General features: G+C 41.1%; 2 long non-coding RNA genes across 2 annotated transcripts in view; one reads left to right on the forward strand and one right to left on the reverse strand.

The window, feature by feature from the left end:
- Window positions 1–17,268, forward strand: part of LOC145723480 (uncharacterized) — a 112,385-nt gene that overhangs the window by 34,417 nt on the left and 60,700 nt on the right. The gene's annotated exons all lie outside the window — the stretch shown is intronic.
- LOC145723476 (uncharacterized) lies at window positions 2,778–8,014 on the reverse strand. The gene is made up of 3 exons (XR_014148566.1): window positions 7,688–8,014; window positions 5,609–5,751; window positions 2,778–4,477 (listed from the first exon to the last, which is right to left on the reverse strand). It is a non-coding gene; the product is annotated as an uncharacterized LOC145723476 (long non-coding RNA).

Raw genomic sequence — 17,268 nt, forward strand, 5'->3', positions numbered from 1 at the left:
GACAGGCAGAGGCCTGAAAGTAAGATATTGTTCTACAAAGGGCTTACGAGCTTTCCTTTTCAAGGCTTGACCTCACTAAGTTTGGGGTGGTGCAGGATCTGTACCTTCACTGCAATCCTCAGTCTTCCCTAAGTTACCCACAAGCCAACTCCTGATTTCCTGTCTTAAAGTCACTTTTAAAATTAAATTACATGGCTCGTTTTGACCCTTTCCTTTGAGGAAATTGCCATTGTGAATTTATTTCTACAATATTCCACTAGCAATACAGCTAGATGTATAAGCATGTACCTACTCTATCTCTTCTTTATCTGCTTATAGGAAACCTGAAAGAGAAAGGCTGAGGGATGGGAGCAAGTTGGAGAGATGCCTTCATGCCTTGTGCTGTTTAAATGAGTGTTATAAAGTATAAGGTTGGAGATCGTTTTTTGACAGGAAAGATTATAAGGTCATGATGCTGGAAAAGAATACAGGGACAGATTTTCCTTTGAAAAAGGAAGAAATCTTGGATCAGGTTTTCATTTGGAGGGAAGTTCTCAGCACTTTTTTGAACATCTCTATTTTTATTTTGTGGGTTTTATATCTCAAAGGTTTTAAAGAATATGAAGGTTAAAAAAAGAATAAGCATTTCCCCAAATTAAACAAAATTTAAGTTTTTAAAAAAGTTTATTTATAATCAAAAGTTTATTTATAATCTATACACTGACATGGGGCTTGAACTCATGGCCCCGAGATCAAGATTTGCATGCTCTACCAACTAAGCCAGCCAGGTGCCCCACAAAATTTAAGTTTTTAATGCTTCAGTTATCAAAACAGTTCAAGTACAAATCTTCATTCAAAATACAACTGTTGAGGTCTTGCTGTGTGCCTGGGCCTTAGGGGCTTTATAAACATTAACTCATTACATTTTTACAAAGACTCTGTAACCTGCAGATATATTTATTCCAGTTTTAGGGGTGATGCCTACAAGTCAGCCATTTCTAAAATCTTAGAGTGGCTTGGGCTCCAACAGTTTAGACCACTCTTCATTTTTGATGATCTATTTTCCCACGTAGAATTGCTTGTTCTTGTTCTGGAAAAAATAATCCCAACCCAGTTGCTCCACACTTCAAGACATGTGGATCTTGAAATTCTTGCCTAAAGAAAACTGTGAGAACACAAAAGGAAGAGTAGGAAGGAGGAAATGATGCATAACTCAGTAGAAGAAAAACAAAAATATTAAACCAGTATCAAGGTATTTGTCCTATGATTTGGGGCAAAAATACTTTACACAAAAGGACCAATTCTGCCTGTTTTCTGATCAATTTACTCACTTTTCTCCTTCTTTTTTTTTAAAGTTCTCAGGTTTCTGTGTCTTTCCTTTGCTCTTCTTCACTAATTCTTTTATTTTTACTCACAACTCTCCCTTATTTTTATCTTACCATCACTCTTTCCCTTATTTTTTCCCCATGCCTAAAAAAGAGAAAAGATAAGACAAAATCAACCTGGTTTTTGTGCTCTCCCTTTAAGTGCAATAAAACACAGGTGCAAAAATGGAAGGAAGGAACTGGCTGGTTTCATGATCACTTCTTCCATCTTTCATCATCATTAACTCCTCTTGCTACTGTCTTCTTCTTTACTTCCTCCTTTCCAATAAGTCACTTCCTTCTTTTCAATAAATCACTACAGCTAAGATTTAAAGCCACTTTACCACATTCTGATACACTACAGCAGTTTAATTTTTATATCAGTCTAACCCAAATTGATTTCGCATTGACAGAGCTCAGCTGCCACCAACTTACCTGCTGTGTTCAACAAATGGAAACTCTCAGTAAAACCTGTATTATCATTTATTTCCACTGTGGAAATATTAAACAAGCTGGGATGCAGTGATGATTTTAATTTTTTAAATCACAACACAATTATTAGGATGATAAAAATCTCACAATTTTGGGGGGAATAAGGATGGATTTCAAAGGAAGTAATCATTTAGAATCTGACCATCAGTTCTCCGGTAGACTTTGGTCCATGTCGATGCATCTTGCCTGGACATATTAATATATTCTCTACCTTCTTCTCAGTGCTCTTATTATTAAAAAAATATAGTGACACTCTCTTATCTTTTAATGTTTTTTTTTTTAAATGGGTATCTCTATTTTTAACTCCACTGAATAAACAATTACAGCTATCTGCGTGTATGTCACATTTTATATCTTTCAGAGAACTTTCATAGCATTATCTATCTAATCCTCATTAAAACAATAAACACTTGCTGGGCACTGTGATAGGTATTGTGATCCAGATGAAAACGTTTCACAGCTCCTTCTTTGAGGGGGAGAGATTATGGGGGCACATGTAACAATTCCAGACAGACTAATGTATTACGGATTTTAATAATTATACATATAAGGTACTACAGGGACACTGGGTACCTAATTATTAATCATATTGTTCTCTGATAGCATTTGTCACATTGTATTTTAATTTGATACATAGTATCAGTCAGTTTCTTCCACTAAATTGTGATAGAGAAGACATCTTATGCACCTCTGCATTCCTATCATCAAACACAGGGCCTTGAACATGATAACCAGTTACTCTTCAATGAATGGATGAATAAAATGGATGGATATATATATATAGATAGATAGCTATATGGACATTCATTTTATATATTATAAATATATGTATAACTATATAGATACTATATATTGATTTATGTGATGTATATAAACATATATGTATAAATTATTATACATCACATATAATGTATATATATAATATTATGCATTATGTATATAATATCTATCTAACATATATATGTTTAAATTAAGAATTCCAGGAAAGAGGATCTTTTATGTAGTATGGGAAAAGAATTGTTTTCAACCAACAAAAGTACTACTGTCTGTGTTAATACAAAGTCAATATATAATAGGTTCCTATATTAGTTTTGAAATCCTGATGATGTAACTGTAATAGTCAAGGTCAGACTCCTAAGAAAGATCAGATTCCCAAATTTCCTTTCACTTTAAGGAGTGAAAGCCTTCAAACCTTTCTCTTGCTCTTGCTCTTCCTTTCCAACATTACTAAAATTCATGTTTCATTTAGGAGTGTACATCATCTTCCATCTTTGATTAATAAATACTTCTGACTAATTATGTGCCTCATTCCTGTTCTATGTGTATTTCTTCAACTGTTTCACTGCTGCTTACTGACCACCATCCTAACTAGAATCCATTATGCATTTGGGGGGGACAAAGGAAGAGCTATATGACATAGGAAGAAAAGATGAACTCAGAACCTTGCTTTCTTGTCTGTAAATTGCATAGAAAATCTCAGAAGGATTCTTTATAGCCCTTGTTTATTACGAAACTCTCCCTTCAATGTACGCATTCCTTGGCTGATAGGTGAAAGTGGGAAAGAGGAGGAAGGTAGTCCTAGCTTACTTCTGCATTGTTTCTCATTTGCTCGCCATTGGCCCATGTGGATCCTTGATATGCTGAAGGTATCAGTCCAGGTCCCAACAAGACACAGAAGTCACACTTAATAGGGCCTTATTCAGGGAGTTTAATGAAGAGGCTATTTCTAAGAGTGTAGACAGGTGTCAGGGAAACCAACAGAAGATGGTGAGGTCTTCCCGGGGCTAGCAACAGTGGGAATCTTCATCAGCCATTGGCTTAAAGGGATAGAGGAGGGAAGAGCTCCCAGAACCCTGACAACTGTAGCTGTAGTAGAGTGAGGGCTGTGGCCTTTTCCAGAGGGAAGGAGCTACTGCCAAGCCGTGGTCATGCAAGGAAGGACCTCTGACCTCACTCTGCCTCCTTCTCCTCCCATCCTCATGTCTCCTGTCTATATTTTGCCAGTGCCTCCCATTAGCTGAATCTAACCAGAAGGCAGAGGGGGTGGGAGCTGAGATGAGGCAAAGCATGGGTCAGCCTCTCTTGGGACAGAGCAGGTTGGGGAGGTTGGAAAGAGCATCTGGGGGGCTGAGGCTGAAGATATCTGTCACATCTAGTAATTGTTCCTCAGCTGAAGTTGCCTTTTTATACAATAAGAGAGTTTTGATGCAGTGAGTGGAACATGTCTTTAAAGTCTCTTAGAAGCTTATATAGCTATGTTTTTCTATGAAAACTTTTTTTTCTATGAAAACTTTTTTTTTTTTCTAAAATAGTCCAATAATATGGTAAGTAGAAGGTTCCCTACAGCCTCAGGGTCTCTCCGGATCTCTGGCTTACAGATTTGTCTCCTAGTCCTTCAGCCTCCAGCATCTTGATCTTGTGGAAGTTGCTCCATGGTAGCTACATTGGTGACAAAATCAGTTTTCTTTGATGCCCCTTTTAGTTGTATTCCTTTCAGTGATGGATATCAAACCACAAACAAATTCCTCTCTTCTCTTCAGTCTAGAGATTAACCTTCCTTATGAGACATGTCTGTTAAGTATTGGAAGACACAGAGGGTTTTCTCCCTTTTCTCTCCTCTTAACACACATACACACACCAACCTGTGGAGAATTTGAAAAAGCAGAGTCTTGATCTTTGGAGAGAGAAACAGATTCTCTGGAGGGGAACTGAGAGATTGCAGAGTTGAGTGGCAGGAGACCCACCCAAATAAAGGCTCTTCTGAGCTGGCACAGCTTTATGATTCAGCATTTCTTCTGGAGATGATTCTGTGAACTCATATACACCAGATCCAAAAGGGGCAGAGGAATGTGCTTTTGAGCTCCAGATATATAGGCCCTGAAACCAATGCAAGTGTGGGGAACAATATTGAAAGCTAAGGATGTCACTATTTTTTACTGCATAAAGTTCTTTAATTCTGTGTCAACCAGAAGTGTTTAGACTTTTCTAAAGGAGAGGCTTGGAGATGATGCCCTCTCTCTTCCATTGTGCCCTGGTCTCTTGCCACAGTTAAAAAGGAGCTGTAGCAGGGCTGCTTGGCTCTCCTGTAGACATCTGCATCTGGGAGGGGAAACCTGAGGTGGATGGGGTCACCCAGTGCATGGGGGGATGCACCCACAAACTTCAGGAAGAGGATGATTAAATCATCCAATGCCAATGCCTTGGCGGGGGCTCTGGTGAGAAATGCTTTGTAACCTGCTCCCATCCTGAGAGCTTGGAGAAGCTGTCTTCCCAGACTGAGCAACATGTAAGGTTCTTAAACCATGAAACCCTGGGTACTATGGCATGTGCTAAGCAGCATGTTTCCTATGGCTCTGCCGGCTAATTTTTTTTTTTTTAAGATTTTATTTATTTATTTGACAGAGAGAGACACAACAGAGAGGGACCACAAGCAAGGGGAGTGGGAGAGGGAGAAGCAGACTTCCCGCTGAGCAGGGAGCCCGATGCGGAGCTTGATCCCAGGACCCTGGGATCATGACCTGAGACAAAGGCAGACACTTAACGACTGAGCCACCCAGGCGCCCCTGGCTAATATTTTTTGCTCCCGTGGTCTGTGGGGTTTGGTGTTCATTTCTTTTAGACTTAGGGTGACCAACTCATCTGGGTTTGCTTGAGACTTCCTTGTTTTAGCACTGGAAGTCTGGTGTTCCAGGAATCCCTTTATTTGTTCACCTGAATTGGAGTCTGTGAGTGGTATGTGTGTGTGGGGGGCCTGGACTCTCGGTGTCACATACCTGAGAGTCAGCACCCACAGAGGTCAGATCTCCTCTAGGAGTGTGGCTGCAATATCACGTCCTTCTTTACCAGGTTGGCAGCGACCGTAAACTGGATATATTTATTCCTGTCTCACAGAGCACTTTGGGTGGTTGTCGGTTAGCTGAGGTCCAAGTGTAATAGTACATGTTAAAGCTTTTTGGAGATTATAAAACACTATTCAGACATGATTATTTTGGTCACATCATGCTTTCCTCATTGACAATCCCTGACCCTGAGCACATGTGGATCTTTCAACTTTGGGAGAGAGAAGGAGCTCATAAATATTATTAATTTAGTATATTAAATAACAATTTAATATATTAAAAATAATAAATATTAAGCACCTCCTGTGCCCACTGAACATTGTGCTAAGTACTTTATATACATCATTGCTTTTAATCCTTCTAAAAATTCCGTGGAATAGTTATTATTATTCTCCATTGCCCCTAAAGTTAATTTCCTTAATACAAGAGTCTGTTATCTTTTGGTGTAGACTCAGTGCTGATGAAAGCAGGTAAGCCTGTATATATTACCTGAGCTGGCTCTCAGAATGGGCCTGCTATTTGGCATATGAACAATAAATCCCATGTGAAGACCTCTAGCTGGTCAACCCTTGGATTGGGTGAAGCCCAACCTGCCCTCCGTGGCCTTGCTCAAACCTTGAGGTCTGCAGGTCTAATTTAGAGCCATCTTGAGCTATTTGGCCCAATCTAGCATCCCAAAAGGCATAGGAGTATGGGCTTAACTCCACTGTATTACGTACATTTGAAAGCTCATATATCTTTCCTTAGTAACTAATAGAGTTTCCAGATAATGTCAACAAAGCTGTTGTATAGGCGTGATAAAAAATAATTTTCTGAAATACATGTTATACACAATACATAAAATATACAACCTATCCTCTTACTATATTTCATTCAATTTTTATTTATTTATGATCAAGTTTAAAATTTTATCCAAGTATTCATTTTTATTTTCCATTAGATTAAATGTATTTTTTAAAATGCAGGACTGAAGTTCAGTTTTTACCAATTCAGCCTTTACCTGTTAAATTTACTAAAGTCCATAGATTATCCATGATGTATTTGATAAAATAATTAAATCATGATGTTAAACCAGTTTCCACCTATCAAGAGATGTTGTTTTCTCAGGACACTTGGATCCCACGTTCAAGGCACCAACTTGCTCATAGAAGGAATCTGAAGGAAGATCTTTTACTTCATGACAGCAGCTAAGTTTGAATTATGTTATCCAAAGGAGAAATTTCTCCACATTAGTCAAAGTGCCCAGAGCTTTCAAAGAAACCAATTTTCCATATATTTAGGGACTCTTGTGTATACATTTAATACCTTTTGATGAAATTTCTTACCCACACAAAGTAGTAAAAAAATTTACAGTATTTCTTCCTAAATGTTGTGTAAACACCTTCTTAGACAAATGGATTATAAGTCTGGGCCAAAACTTTGTTTCGAGCTAGCCACAAGGGATGAAACCTTTAAGTGCACCAATTCAAGATTCTCTTTAGGGATTTTATAAGAAAAGTGAATGGTTAATCATTGTTAAACTGGATACAAGAAAAAATCATGTCTGGTTAAAGATTATTAGGCTGGCCAGTCAGCTGGGTGGGCAACCCTGGCTTCCCAGAAGTCCTTAATCTTATTTAGGTCTATCAGAAAATTGCTCAAGCATTTTAACAGCAATGCCAATTACATCCCAGAGGAGGTTGTGAATTATATCATGCAAAAAAGTTCTGCCCTAGACCAGGTTTGGGACAATTTTTATTCTCAATGTGAATATAAGTTTTGTGCCAAAACATTATCATCAGTTTTTTGTTCTAAAGTAATGTTTTTTTTTCCTTAAAATTTGATTTCAGGTGGTAAGCCCTTTTGGAATAAAACTATTTCTTACCTTAAAAGAGGGTTGTAAGCTTTGAAAAACATGAAAGTTAGACAAATGCAACACTTTGGAGAAACAGTAAGATTTCATAATGGAAACAGCACTAACGTAAGCTACAAATGTGATTTGAAAACAAGCCAGCAGTGTCTAGATCTACCTACCAATATATGAGAAGTACATGATAAACTCTATCATGAAGGGTTGGCAATATCCAGACCATGGGAAATTATACGAGACTCCAAATGGTTTCTTCAGTAAGCATCCTGCAGGGAGTAGGGGGTGGGGTGGGGGGAAGAAAGGAATCTATAAAAAAATACTTAAAAGACTTACCAATCTATTACAACATGTAGACCTTATTTGCATCCTGATTCAAACACACTACAAAATAAAATATGACATTCATGCAGTTGAAAATTTGAACTCTTACTAGAAACGTAATGATATTAAGGGATTATTGTTAATTTTTAAATTGTGACAATGGTAATGAATTTATATAAAATCAACTTTATGATTTAGAAATACACAGTGAAAAGTTTGCAGATGAAAGGTATGCCTGGGATTTGCTTCAAAATAATACAAGAGGAAGAGAAGTGGGTGGGTAATAGATGAATTATGATCAGCCTGAATTGGCAATTACTGAAGCAAGGTGATGGGTATATAAAAGTTCATCACACTCTGCCTACTTTTTGCATATGTTAATAACTTCTTCTTCCTTTGCACCCTCTTCTTCCTCTTTTTCCTTTTCTTTTTATTCTTTTCCATAAATGTTTCTCCCAAGAAAGAATTCTTTGGTTTGGCTTGTAGTAAGCTTGAAATAAAACCCCAACATATCTTGTAATCAATTTGTCTGAGAACTTGCTTTCTTTAGTTTTTTCATCACATGAAAAGAACCAAGTTGTTCATTGGCACATAATAAAAAACAGGAATTTTGGAGTTTCAAGTTCAGCCACTCATGGTATGTAGTTGGAACCTTGGAAGGAGTGGGCAGAGGAAAATCATATGGAGAGAGAGGAGCCCAACAACAAGGCCAGAGGTGGGGACTCTGGAGGGACACAACTGGGGAGAAATTCTTATGCTTAACATCCAACTTGATATTCTTTCCTGAGCTGTGTTATTACTACTGTTCTCCCCCATCCCAGAAAATGACAACCCCATCTTTCTACTGGCACAGGACAAAAACCTCGTTTTTTTCTTGTTTTTAATAGAGATTTTATGTATTTATTTGAAGAGAGAGAGAGAGAGAGCACAGAGGGAGGGGTTGAGGGAGAGGGAGAGGGAATCCCAAGCAGACTCTGTGCTCAGCGTAGAGCCCGACATGGGGCTCAATCCCACGACCCTAAGACCATGACTTGAGCCGAAATCAAGAGTCAGACACCCAACCAACTGAGCCACCCAGGCACCCCAAAACCTTGGTTTTATCCTTGCTTCCTCTCATTCTTTTACATCTACATTTGATTCATCTGCAAACCCTGTTGGCAGACCTTCAATATGTATCCATAACTTATGTATGCTCCTTATCACCACACTGCTGGACAGTGGTTCCAGTCACCAGCTCTAACCTATATAGTTTTAATAACTTCCAAAGTCATCATCCAGCTTCTACCTTTGCCTCTCTCAGTCTCTTCCCACCCCAGGAGCCAGACAGATGATCCTTCTAAAGCAAGTCAGGTTCTAGCACTCCTCTACTCCAAAGCCTGCAACAGCTTCCCAACTCACTCTGGGTAAAAGTCAACCGTCACACTGACCTACTGGCCTGCACAACCCACTTCCAACCCCTCTGATCACATTTTGGCTCTTCCCTCATTTATTCCCATTTTCGTCGCACTGGCCTCAGGCTCTTCCTCCATCGGGGCTGTGCATTCGCTGCTCCCTCTGCCTGGGACATCCTTCCCCCAGATCCGAGCATGGCTCTCTCCAGCACCTCATCTACTCAGTGCAAAGGCTCCTCACTGAAGCCTGCTTGGGTCATATATTTTAAAAATCAACTCTCCTCCTAGCACTCTGCTTTATTTTTCTCAGTGCATTTACTGTTACCAGACACACGCTAGGGTGTCTTATTTATTGTACCTTTTGTCTGAGTGCTTCCCCTGGAATGTAGGCTCCACAAGGGCAGAGATTTTTGTCTCTTTTACTTGTGGTTGAATCCCTGGAGTCCAAACAGGGTGTAGTCTATAGTAGGTGCTCAATAAATATTTGTTAAATGAATGAATTCCTAAAACGAATTAAATCTGGCATGTACAACCTTCTTACATGAGTAGTGCTTTGGGGAATGAGGCAAAGTGGCTGAGTGTAGAGGGGACAGGGCCGTGGTTTCGAGCACTGAGCTACTGAGCTGGGAACACCAAGAGCTTAGCCCAGGGAACAGACATTTCAAGTGAGAGGTGACAATGGAACTTGAGGCCCTGGGAAGGACCTTTCTGACCTTTCCCACAATAGCCTGAACTATTTTATTTGGATATTTACATAAAGGCAATCATAAAACTTTGGAAATACTTTATTTGGTTACTTTAATAAAATTTAAAGTTACATTGAGAGAAAAGAGACACTTCCTAATATCGGACATTTATGTGTCTGGTATTTTTGCAATTTGATTCTCAGAAACAGGTTTAAATATTTGAAATTGGACATCTGGCAACTTAAACTGGACAATGAAAGACAATCAAAGCTCTCCATTCCAGACCTGCCAGGCACAAAACAACCTCCAGCGCTGAAGCTGTGGGGGGTGTGAGGTGGGGGTGGGCGGGGAGGGAGGGGCATGGCCTGTGCCCTGGCTGCTTCTCTGGGGCCCTGACAAAGGACAGAGCAGGACACTGGTGAGGAAAGTGGAGGATGCTGTGGTTTGAGGTGCGGCCAGCCCTAGAATCAGCTTCATTTTAGGTTGGCCTAGTTGGCCTGCAGTGACCACTCCATCACAGGACTCATAGAAGGACATGGTTATTTTAGCTGGCACTAAGACAATGATAAAAATTTAAGTGTAAAAGCAAAGGCCCTCTAATACATAAGTAGAAACAGCACATGACCCTGCGCTCCCCCCAGCCACTTGCTAATCTGTCATCCGGGCAAAATCAGGTGTCTCCCCTTCTAGTCATCTTTCAACCCAGACATCACCATTTTTAAGGTTGCTCCCCACTGCCACATAGGGGGGCATAGAGGGAGGGCCTGAATTCAGTCCCTCAGGGGTTTCACCCAGATTCCATGATACCCTGACTGTATCCAGGGGTGCCCGTGTATCCAGGAGGAACACTGACGATGCTAAGGACTGGCTGGAAGCTTGCCAGAGGGCTCAGTGAGGTCCCTGGCATGTCTGTGTAGAAGTCTGGGAGGTGGGATGGGCAGAGAAGAAAAATCGCCTTTTAGCTCAGGGCAGCACTAGTCTGGAGCCCAAATGAGATCTGTAGGAAGAGCTCCTCAGGATCTCTAGTAAGACCCCCAGCAAGAGTGGAGATGAGGCTGCTAGGGAGCCAGGAGGCCCCACTGGGCTTTGGCCAAGCTTGAAGAGAAACCAGAGGACAAGCTGCAAGCAGCAGGAAAAGCAGATGTTAGTCAGGCCACAGCAACTAGGTGGCTAGATGGTAAGGTCCGGCAGACCAGGGAGCTCGGGACGTCATGCCTGAGACTCCTGACCCCACCTACCACAAGACTGCAAAGTTTTGTGATGACAACCCAACCCAACCCCATGTATATTCAGGTATTCAGATGCCGTCTGGAAGAGGAGTCAGGAAGGTGGGTGGAAGACAGAGGAATCACCAAGTACCTTTATCTGGAAAGGTGGAACATTAAACAGTGGGACTCTAAATGTTTGCCTCAGGCCAAGGTTTAAATCAGATTGGACTTTTAGTGATTTTTCTCCTTGCTACTCAGTGGTTGAAAATTGACAAAAGATGTTTGTCTAGTTGTCTAAAAATACCAATTATTTTTTTTACCTGTCTAATACAAAGAGTAAGTAAATTACAACCTCATAATATGTACATGATTGTTGATAACCCTGTGTGTAGTTAGTTTTCTATATTTGAAAGCTTCTGGCTCTTTCGGAATAGTGGAGAGAGGGTAGGTTATAGCCCCACATAGATCTACGTTTGAACCTGGCCCTCGCGTTCTGCTTGCTCTCTGTGGGAACGTGAGGGAGTTACTTAACACCTCTGAGTCATGGTTGTCTGTAGAATGGATTTAATACTGCTGACCAGAGTCTTGTTCTGGAATTCAATGGCATCTGAGTGTAGAATTGCCCAGTCCAGGGCTTGTCATATGGAACATGCTCAACAAAGGTCAATTTTCTTTTCTTCCCACACTGAATGATTTGCACAGTGACAAACAAATGATAAATTGTTTCCTAGTTAATTTACTCCTATTGACTACTGATAAATTGACCTTAGTGTTTGATGGGATCATCCAAATTAAAATATTGACATGTTAAGACATAGTTTTTATTTTAATCCAGTTCCAACTATGACCTGTAGATGTCTTTGTGAATCTTCCTCTGTACCCAGTTATGACTAAAGGTACAGAAGACAGCTCAGCCATTGGCATTAATGATTATTCATAAAGCACAAAGGGTTGGTGTGTGAGAAGGGAGAGCACTAGGCACTCTGTCTGTCCACTTAATTTCCTCTGTCTCCCACCACAGGGTGAAATGAGACTTTCCTCAAATCCCTTTGCGCTCGATCCACTCTCAGCCTTACAGTGGGAGTATAACTACAGAGCAAGGGACCCTGGGTGCAAAGGCCAAGTTCTTGGGATCCTTCTGATGCCCCCCCCCCCCGCCACCACCTACCTCAACCAGGGAACTCAGGACAAACAGCTGCTTACAGATGTCATGTGGGGCACTTTCCACAGGAAGCTGGTATTTTCTATGGGGCATGATTTGACTTGCTTGTTGATTTAGGTGACACCAACTGAATAAGGGAGGGCTTCTGCCATGTATCCCTGTTTGGGACAAAACATTCAGCTTTTGTTTCAATGGACCCAAGCAACTCAAAGCACAAGAGCTAACCATTGAAAGGGGAGGGGAAGAGGATTTAATAAATCATTTGAGATATATATATACACACACACACACACACATATATATATATATATATATATATCTCAATTTTTTTTTTTAAAGTAGGTCCACACTCAGTGTGGAGCCCAGTGTGGGGCTTAAGCTCACAACCCTGAGATCAAGACCTGAGCTGAAATCAAGAGTCAGACACTTAGCAGACTGATTCACCCAGGTGCCCCTTCACAGTATTTTTTTTTTTTTTAAAGATTTATTTGACAGAGAGATAGAGAGCACAAGTAGGCAGAGGGAGAGGGAGAAGCAGGTTCCCTGCTTAACAGGGGGCCAGACATGGGGCTCGATCCCAGGACCCCAGTATCATGACCTGAGCTGAAAGCAGCCGCTTAACCGACTGAGCCACGCAGGCGCCCTGCATAGTATTTTTAAATGACATTTTCTACTTCATGAAAATAGGATTCCTTAGGATCCCATAAAATGGATATAAATACCTGTTCCTGAATTGATGGGTCTGGCCTCTCCTGGGCTGCATTTTATGTGGTATAAAAGGCTTCTGGTGACTAATGGATATGGGGCAGTGGTGGGTGAGCAAAGAGAGAGGGGTTGAATCTCCCTTCTGCATTCTATTTCATTTTGAAAAGGATGAAATGAAGATTTGCTTTATTTTAGGGTGGGGCTCTGTGTTTTCTTCCTGACAAATGACTGAGACAATTTGAGCAGAACTGAGTTTGGCATTCGACTTTCTGGATTTCCTCCATCTCTTTTCATCTTCTCTTCAGTCCCCTGGACCTTAAGACTGTTTGGTCTTCTTGAGCAACCCTGAGGAGATTGTGAGCCGGGCTCCTTTCCTCATGGAGTCCCAGGTGTCTGCTTTGTTCTGCCTACACTTAGTCTATGCATGCGGTAGTGGCCATGGAGGGATTCATAGAGAAGGAGAATGAGATGGTGTCTGTGGTTCCGTTTGTCCTCAATGGAGGATGATCTCCTCCCCTTGGAGACTTGAGTGGAAGCCACATGATGCTGTGCTTGTCAGTACATAAAACATAAACATAAAGCTTCTAAAGTACCAAGAAACTAGTCTAGAATGGGGCAAGGGTTTTCCTTGAGAGGCAGTAGGTTTCCTAGTTCCTACTATGTGTTCAATTTTAATCATATCCAAATTTCTTTTGATCTTTCTCTTTCTTCTTTCCTTTAGGCTAAAAAGGGTGTTTTTTAAATTTTTTTTAAAAGATTTTATTTATTTGACAGGGAGAGACACAACGAGAGAGGGAACACAAGCAGGGGGAGTGGGAGAGAGAGAAGCAGGCCTCCCACAGAGCAGGGAGCCCTATGCGGGGCTCAATCCCAGGACCCTGAGATAATGACCTGAGCAGATGCTTAATGACTGAGCCACCCAGGCACCCTAGAAGGGTGGTTTTTAAAATCAGTATTATACTGCAAATTTCTTTTTTACTAAAAAGTATATTTAATTATTTGTCTATTAATGGAGAGTCAGGATGCTTCCAGGCTACAAACAACGCATGTACATATATTCTTCTGGTTTACCGTATTTACTTACTCATCTGTAAATGAAGAAATTGTAGGGTTTGGTGGGGGGATTAAATGAGATAATGGTTATAAAAGCACTTAAAATAGTACCTGGTACAGAGTAAATGTTCAATAAAGTTGGCTGTCATTCTTATTTAAATATTGATTTCATAAATTATTTTTCCTTCTCTTGAAGATATTTATCCCTGGGACTTCTGACCAGTGGAAATGGTGACACTATGCCCTTTCAAGGTCATAGACAGGACACAGCATGTCTACATAAAATGCCCTCCTAAAGCTTCACTTAGAACCTCACTGAGGGTTCCCAGTGAGGTCCCCCAAATTCATGTGGTCTATGCTCCCCCTCAGTTCCTAATTTCAAAGTGGCTCTGACAATTTATTCATTTCTGCAGGGGCCAAAATACATTTGAATGTTGTCATTGAGATGTTAGACTTTTCTCTCATCTCTAAAGTATAAACTTCAAAACACCTAGGGGAGTGGGTGGGAGGGGTGGGAGGATGAGTGTGCTCCTTGCAAAGGCTACTCAGCAGAATGAGACTGAAGGAGTAGGCCTGGCATTCCTGTGACAGGAGGTTTGTTTGGAGGGACTCCTGTAGAGACCAGGGTGGGAAGTGGCAGGGTAAAGAGCTGCCTCAACTTTTATGTTTGGAATATGTTCTTCAGATGTTCTTCCCACTCAGAAGTTATCAGTGTGACAAAGGAACAGCTGTCTGACCTCAAAGAAAGGTGATCCCCTGTCCCCTGATACCTCTCTCTGCAGTCCAGGGCTTCTGAAAGGAGCCATCTCTGGATGCAAACTGATTTTCTCTGTGTTGCTTTTTTTTTTTTTTTTTTAAAGCTTTGAACAGTGTGGCAAAAGATTAAAAAAAAAAAAAAAAAAAAAGAGGAAGCTTTTGCTCCAAATGAACAAGATTTCCTAGAAGAGAAAAGGTCTAAGAAGCTTCTCCACCACCTGTCCTGGTAAGGCACAGAGAAAACGTTACTTCACATGAGAAAGCTTATCAAATAAAAACTCTGTTTGTCAGAATTTTCTCTCTAGTTCCCCCCCTACAGAGCCCCATAGGCTCTCTCCCCACTGACCAAAACCAAAAAGCAACAAGACAAACTAACTCAAAGCAGGGTGGATAGGACTGAGTGTTTATGGAGCTATTAAAAACTAAGGGAAGATGGGGCACCTGGGTGGCTCAGTCGTTAAGTGTCTGCCTTCAGCTCAGGTCATGATCCTGGGGTCTTGGGATAGAGTCCTTAATCGGACTCCCTGCTCAGCAGGAGGCCTGCTTTTCCCTCTGCCTGCTGCACTCTCTCTCTCTGACAAATAAATAAATGAAATCTTAAACAACAACAACAAACAAACAAACAAACAAACAAAAAAACACCTAAGGGAAGATGCTGATTCTACCCAACAAAGAAACTGGAAGTATGTCAGGAGACAGAGTGGGGAAAGAAAAGAGGAAAAAAGACTTATTATACATGTTTAATTCTGCCTACATCCAAAGACTTACAAAATTAAAAAAATGAAAATACTATTGAATGCATTTTAACAAAAATAGATTAGTATGTGGTAACCATGTGCCTACTTAGTGCAAAGCCTCTACTTTTCAGAGCCATAGGAGTGAAGGATGGCTCTGTTACAGACTGAATGTTGTGTCCCCCCCCAAAAGTTCATGGGCTAAAATCCTAACCCCCGATGTGCTTTTATTAGGAGGTGGGGCTTCGCGGGGCTAATTAAGTCATGAAGGTGGAGCCATCATGGATGGCATTAGTGCCCTTGTAAGAAGAGACCTGAGAGCTTGTTTCCTCTCTTCTCCCCCATGTGAGGGCACAACAAGAGGACAGTCGTCTGCAACCCAGGACGAAGGTTCTCACCAGATACTGGATTTGCTGGCACCTTGGTCTTTGACTGCCTGCCTCCAGAACTATAAGAAACAAGTGTTTGTTGTTTCAGCCACACAGTCTATGGTAATTTGTTACAGTAGCCCAAACTAAGACAGCATAGATGAATTCGGTCCACTGACACCCACCAAAAAACTTCATGTTGGCCTTTAGTTTTAATTTTCTTCTCAACTAGAGACTCTAACAAAAGTAAACCAAACCAGCTCTGAGTTTCAGAAGCTTTCTTTCCTATCTCTGTACTAGTGAGTTATGAAAGTGGCTAGTGACAAACATGAAGAAAGGGAGACGCAACAAGACTCATTTAACCACATCGTAGGTAGCTGTGGAAAGTGGGGGTGACACCAGCTCAGCGTGAGAGAGAAACGGCAGATCGGGCTCTTAGTTTTACCTTTGTTTGTAGGGGGTTGGAGACCAATGTGGTAGGGGCCAGGCACGGGGATGGTTGCAGTGCATAAATTTGCACTTAATCCTTGCCACAGCTCAGTGAAGTGGACGTTTGTATCTCTGTTTTACAGAAGAAACTAGAGTTCTAAGTATCACGGTCAAAGTCACACATCTAGAAGCGGTGGGACCAATATTTGAACAAGGAAGAACCACTGTATTTGTTGTGCAGTGAGGAGACATATTTGCTCTGTAATTTGAACTGACAGACAGACAGAAAGGTTCTGCAGAGTGGGAGCCGGGATTGATGCCCCATCAAACCAAAGCCAAGGACCCTCTGGCATCATGGTATAGGAATCAGCAAAGGAATTAGCTCTGTTAGGCAGGAATGAAGTCCATGCAGAGAGAAGGAGAGATCGGAGGCTGCTGGGGGATGGGTGTAGATGCAGTGTTTACAACTACAGATGCATCAATCACCCTCCTAGGCCCACTAATGAAAATGGCCAGCAATTTTTTTAGAGCTCCCCATGTGCTTGTGCTGTGCAAGAGTTGAGCATACTGAAATAGCTTAAATAGGATTCTGTTCCTTGCCACCTTATAATCCCTCACTCTTTCGGGCCCCTTGTCCTCTCTACTACAGCTTATTGCCTTTCCTAAACGTAGAAATACAGTAGGTAGTTCAAGAGCAAGATAACAAAGAAAAGGGGAATGCAAAGATGGAATCTGATGTGATGGCTTATCTCCTTCCGGACCAACTAAACTGACATTTTTTTGCAGATATCTTTGTTCAACACTATCATAGTTTGCTGAAGGAATGGCCAATCTCTTCTCTCGGATATTTGCAAAGAGGCTCTAGTGCCACCTGCTAGTAGGACTCTGTCTTCATGGAACATTCTTCAGAAAATCTTGACTAATCCTTAATG

Source organism: Leptonychotes weddellii, chromosome 9 (genome assembly GCF_054177405.1).
Source record: "Leptonychotes weddellii isolate Sample4059 chromosome 9, ASM5417740v2, whole genome shotgun sequence".
NCBI classification, from domain to species: Eukaryota; Metazoa; Chordata; class Mammalia; order Carnivora; family Phocidae; genus Leptonychotes; species Leptonychotes weddellii.